The following is a 5,633-nucleotide window of genomic DNA, read 5'->3' as shown; positions in this document are numbered from 1 at the left end:
GTGCCGGTCGAGAGAGTGCGAGCAGCAGCCCACATTTTGTGTTCCGGGGATGGCTGGGTCGAGAGAAGGGAAGCAACAAATGGGAAGCCCACTTGGGTGCCTTGGGGCCGAAGTGGCAGTTTCCAAGTGGCGCAAGGTGAGGGAGAGAGTGAGGAGCAAGTTTGGTCCCCCCCTCCCTTCAAAATAGTCCTCACCTAACCTCTCACATGAGTTTTCCACTTTTTGATTTATTCCTAATTTAATTATTAATTTTATTTTAGCTTTAAAATAAAATGGGAAAATCAAATTCTCCCACGTTGATGGGAGAATTTTTCACACTCATGCATTTCCCTATAAATACCGAAGTTGAGGTATTGGGAAAAGCACTTGAGTAAGAGTTGAAAAAGGCATCACCATTGTGAAAACCTTTGAACTCATTAATTACTCGGGTTTTGGTCGGGCTTTGCTAACCCCAAGGCATTGGACCATTTTTGGTGGTCGAGTTGTGGGTGGACTATCGTTGGAGGCCGTCGTAAATTCGAGGCTTGCTTTCAAAGTAAGAGCCCCTTCCGGTTGGGCGAAGCACGCTCCAAAGGTAATCGTTTTAACTTAATCTTGTGATTAATTTAATTATGTTTATGGTTTTATATATTGCGAGTGCGGTCTTGTATTTGTGTTTGTTTCCGCGGTGAGTTGGACTCACCAAACCCCAACAGAAAATGAGAACAAGGTGTCAAGGAGTGTGAGCAAGGAGGAAGTTCACGGGAAAAACATGAGTGATGAGTCTAGCAAGATGAGTGTGAGTTCTAATGAGAAGAGTGTTGAGAAAGAGAGGAAGCAAGATAAGGATTTCAAATCGAGACTTCCATATTCCTAGAAGTTCAATAGGTACAATTTGGATGAACAATTTGGGAGATTTATTGAGATGCTTAGGAAAATCCATCTTTCTATTCTTTCACTGATGTTTTGGGAGAAATGTCTATCTATTTAAATTTCATAAGGAAATCTTGAGCGGTAAGAGAGATTGCAATGTGGTTGAACCGGTGTTTTTGGGGGAGTGTTGTATTGCCTTTATCAATAATGATTTACCCCTAAAGACGAAAGATCCCGAAAATATATCCATTCCTTGTAATATTAATGGGAAATGGTTTCAAAAAGCCCTTTGTGATCTTAGTGCTAGTGTTAGCATCATGCCTTACCCCGTTTTCAAGAAACTTAAGTTAGGTGAGCTCCTTTCAACCAGCATGACCTTTCAATTGGCTGATCATTCTATTAAGTTCCCAAAGGGTAGAATTGAGGATGTGCCCCTTAAAATAGGGTAGCTCACTATTCCCTTAGATTTCATTGTGCTAGAGATTGTGGAAGATGACAACATTCCTATCATTCTAGGGAGGCCATTCTTAGCAACTTTGGGTGCTTTAATAGATGTGAAAGGTGGCATGATTACCTTGTGTGTTGGTGATAATAAGGCAAGTTTTAATCTCTAGTTTATGTATGAGTCTCTATCTTATGTGCATAAACTCATTGTCTTCGAATGCTAATGATTCAATGTTCGTGTCAACTACTAACAATATGCTTGTAGCTTGTGATGATGTACCTAAAAGTGTTGAGAGCAAGGTTGTTAGTGAAGAAGACAAGGATCCCTCGAAGCTTGAGGATGAGTTTAAAATGCCTTCTTGGTTTGAGATTTCTTTGAAGGAAGATGAGAATTATTTTTCAAGTGGTGAACACGAGGATCTCAAGGATCCAAGGAAGAAGAAATCAAGGAAGAGAAAGAGAGTTTCCAAGAGATACAAGAGGAAGTTGAAGTCTCAAGAGTTTGATTCAGTTTCTATGATTCAAGATGACATGGTTCATGATGTGATTTTGAACAAGATTTACAATTATTTTTCTCTCTCCACCACTTTGGATAAGGTGGTGCTCTTTGACCCTCCATGATTTTGAGGAAGGGTTGAGCTTAGGACCTTAAGCAAGCGCTTCCCGGGAGGCAACCTAGATTTCTAACCCTATTTCTTTTTTATTTCTATTTTTCTTATTTTCTTTCTTTTGTTTTTCTTTTCTTTCATTTGTTTTCTATTTGGATTGATAGGTCAAATTCATTGGGTATGGATAATTTCGAGCAAGCATGAGCAATGGAAGGTTTCGTGTTTTTTATGTGAATATATTTGATTTTATCGAATTTTTAGGTAAAAGGGTAAGGTAATGTAGTGAGGTAAGTTAGGGAAAGTTGTGTTAAATTTTGAATTAAATTTTAACATGATGGGTTCATTGTGGTGCTCTTATTATTTTCGGATCTTGAAACCATTATGATCGTGTTTTGAAACTCCCATACTTGGTGGGTTTAATAATCCCGGGATGATATTGAACAATGATCCCACAGTAGAACGCACCGAGCAAAAAATTTCATGAAGGAAGCCAAGAGGAACGGGCCTGCCACGTAGGGGCGCGGGCGCGTTAGGGTCCACGCAGCTGCGCGCGACACTGGCGCAAGCGCGTAACCAAGTCGCGTGACCGCGCACCTATCTTGGCCGAGCCCCCTTTATTTTCTTTCTTTCTCCTTTCTTTCCCTCATTTCCCCTTCATTCTCAACCTAGCATGCACTATCCCTTTATCACTTCAGAGCACCGAAAACCCTAGCTTTTGCTTAATCAAATTTGCATCTCCAATTATCAAAAATCCATCACAAATTGTCAAATTCCTTCTACAAAATCATCCTTAACACCAAAAATCATACTACTTTCTTCAATTATCAAACTCCAATCTCTCTCCTCCATTGAAGACCAATTTTTGGTTTTTCTACTTGGTGGGAATTGGTGGCTATTTCTTGATCAATCTTGCTTCTAGTGTGGAATAATCTTCTTCATTGACTCTATTTTACATAATTGTATCATATTGTTGCAAGATTTATATAGTTCATGTTAGTGAATAATAGTAGTATGTGTTTTGGTGATTTTGATGATTGAATATGATTTTTGGTTGATTATTTGTGATTGTTGTTGATTGATTTTGCTTAACATTGTATTGTTGTATGTTTGTGTAGAAAAATTGGTTAATTTGGTGGTGATTGCAAGATGTTGGAAATCTGGATTTTTGGTAGTAAGTTGTTGCTTGTGTGATTGGTGTCATTGTTCAAGGAGTTGTGAATTTGGTTTTTAGAAGTGTATTGTGGTATTTGTGGAGTTGGTTAATTGGATTTTGAATTGGTTTATCTTAAGAAATCACCATGTCAAAATATATTCAAAACCTTACATCCAAAAAGCGAAAAACCACCATCACCATTGAAAAACCCTCTTCAAACCCATCTACTTCTAAACCACAAAAGCCTACTCCTCTACCCAAAACAAAATTTCGTGACTCAATTCACAATACCGATATGCCAAGCTCAAAAGGAATCGTTCCGTCAAACCTTCTCATCACTACTTTCAACCGGATATGGTTAAATTGGAATTGATGAGGATTTAAGGGAGTTGTTCAGTAATCTTCGAATGAGCACATTTGTGAGCACTTACTACCGCACTTACTTGGAACTAACTTTAGAGTTCTTGGCTATGGTTAGATGTGATGCGGTAGAAGATGGCAACCGTCAAGTTACTTTTCAACTCTTCAACACTCACCAAGATCTTTCTCTCCCTGAGTTCAATGCGGCGCTTGATCTAAATCCGGGGGCGGATATCTTGGACCCCGAGTACTTCTTTGATGAATATGAACAAAACTCATGGTGGATGATATTTTGGGTGAAGGTGACTTTATTACTCGGTATGCCGCTATGAGAAAAGTCTTCCAACCATGTCTTCGGATTCTTTATCGGCTTTTGGGAGATTCAATAATTCAAAAGCAAGAATTGGGAAAATTGAATCAATTAGAGCTTCGGATTCTATGGTTGGCTACTAGGGAGGAGTATCGAGGTCTATTGAACTTAGGGTTCATGTTTGTCAGATATTGCAAGAAGTTGCAATCGAGGGAGTCCGGAGAGAATCTATGTGGTAGCATGGTTACAAGGCTCGTGACCAACCTTCACTTTAGCAGTTGTTTTCCTTCTTGTACTCCGGTAGGTAGTCCGAGTACCCTCTACCTTGAAATTCCAAAATTGAAGCAAGTGCAATTTTTGGAAAAGATTGATGATGATGAGGTGTTTGAGTGGCTTAGGGAGAACAAGAATTGGTGTGATCTCCCTAACCCTTCCTTGACTTCTATCCATCGTGAGGATGTGCCTAATGTATGGGATGTTCCCCAAAGTAACTGCCTCCCCCATGATGATGATGAGGAGGAAATAAGAGAAGAAGAAGATGAAGAGGAAGAAGTGGCTCCACAACAAAAACAACAACAACATCAACGACAACCGCAACAACAACATAAAGAGCAACAACCATACAAATTTGCTAACCCCGATATGGATCCTCTTAATGCGCAAACGAAGGGGATGCAAATTCGTTTAGATGTCATGTATGATCAATATTTTGAAGCAATGTATAATAAAATAAGAGGTATTTCAGAGATACAACAAGGTATGTTTTTCCAACAACAACAATTGTATGATGCTAGTGTTAACCATGGGGAAGTCTTTCCCGCGGTTAACTATCCTTACTTTCTGATCGAGGGTGGAAGTAGGTCGTTGGTCTACTAACCCTAACCAAATTAGAAATTTATAATACCTAAACTTACACTAAACTAGTTAGTGGCAAGTAAAGGGTCGAACCACGAAAACTAAGTGTATCAATTTGTGCAAATTAGACTAGTAGGAAAGGTTGTGAGATAGAGAGAGATTAAACCAAACACTACTAAGAGCAAATAACTAAAACTAGGGAAAGTGGAATCCAATCACATCAATGCATTAAACAACATCATACAAAAAGATGAAAATGATCTCGATTAGGAACATCAACACATTTAACTCACTCTCGCACAATTAAGCATGTTAATTATCCTGCTAAACTAATTCACTCTCGTGCAACTAGCCTAGCAAAGGTATGGAAGAATTTAGGGCTCTCAACCAACTCACTCTCGCACAATTGATTGAAAGCACAATTAAGAGCATAGAATTGATTAGCTAGAAAGATTCTAATCCATAAAAGCATCACCCATACACAATAATCAAGAAAAAATTTCATACTAATCACAATCAATCATTCAATTCATAATGAAGACCTAAGCTAACATAATGAAGAAAGACATGGAAAACAAGGTAAAATAAGAATTAAATCAAGATTAAACAAACAAACTAATTAATCTACTCAAATCAACAAACGAAAAGCAAAAACTAAGAATTAAGCAAAGCAATAAAGATGAGAGAAAGTTAGAAAATGCTCATTGAATAGATGAGAAGAAGTTCCACAAAGTTGCTTCTTCAACCTCTCAAAAACTCCATGGAAATCCAAGCTTTCTCTCTCTACAACTACTCCTAAACTAGAGAGAGAAAATCCTAATCTAACCCTAAGAGAGAGAAAATAAAATAGGCTAAACTAATCTAATCTAGGTAAAAATAAAAATGTTGATTGAAAGTTAAGAGAAAATAACCCCCAAAGGGGTATTTATAATACAAGTTAAATAAAATAAAATAAATAAAACTAATTAAAACTAAATTCAAAAACAAAACTAAAATAAAATAAAAAAAAGAAAATAAAGTGGAAAATAACCCCAAAACCCCCAATATTCCC

This window comes from Chenopodium quinoa, unplaced genomic scaffold (assembly GCF_001683475.1).
Source record: "Chenopodium quinoa cultivar QQ74 unplaced genomic scaffold, ASM168347v1, whole genome shotgun sequence".
Taxonomy (NCBI): Eukaryota; Viridiplantae; Streptophyta; class Magnoliopsida; order Caryophyllales; family Amaranthaceae; genus Chenopodium; species Chenopodium quinoa.
The sequence above is the reverse complement of the archived record's forward strand: the minus strand, read 5'-3'. Positions refer to the sequence as shown.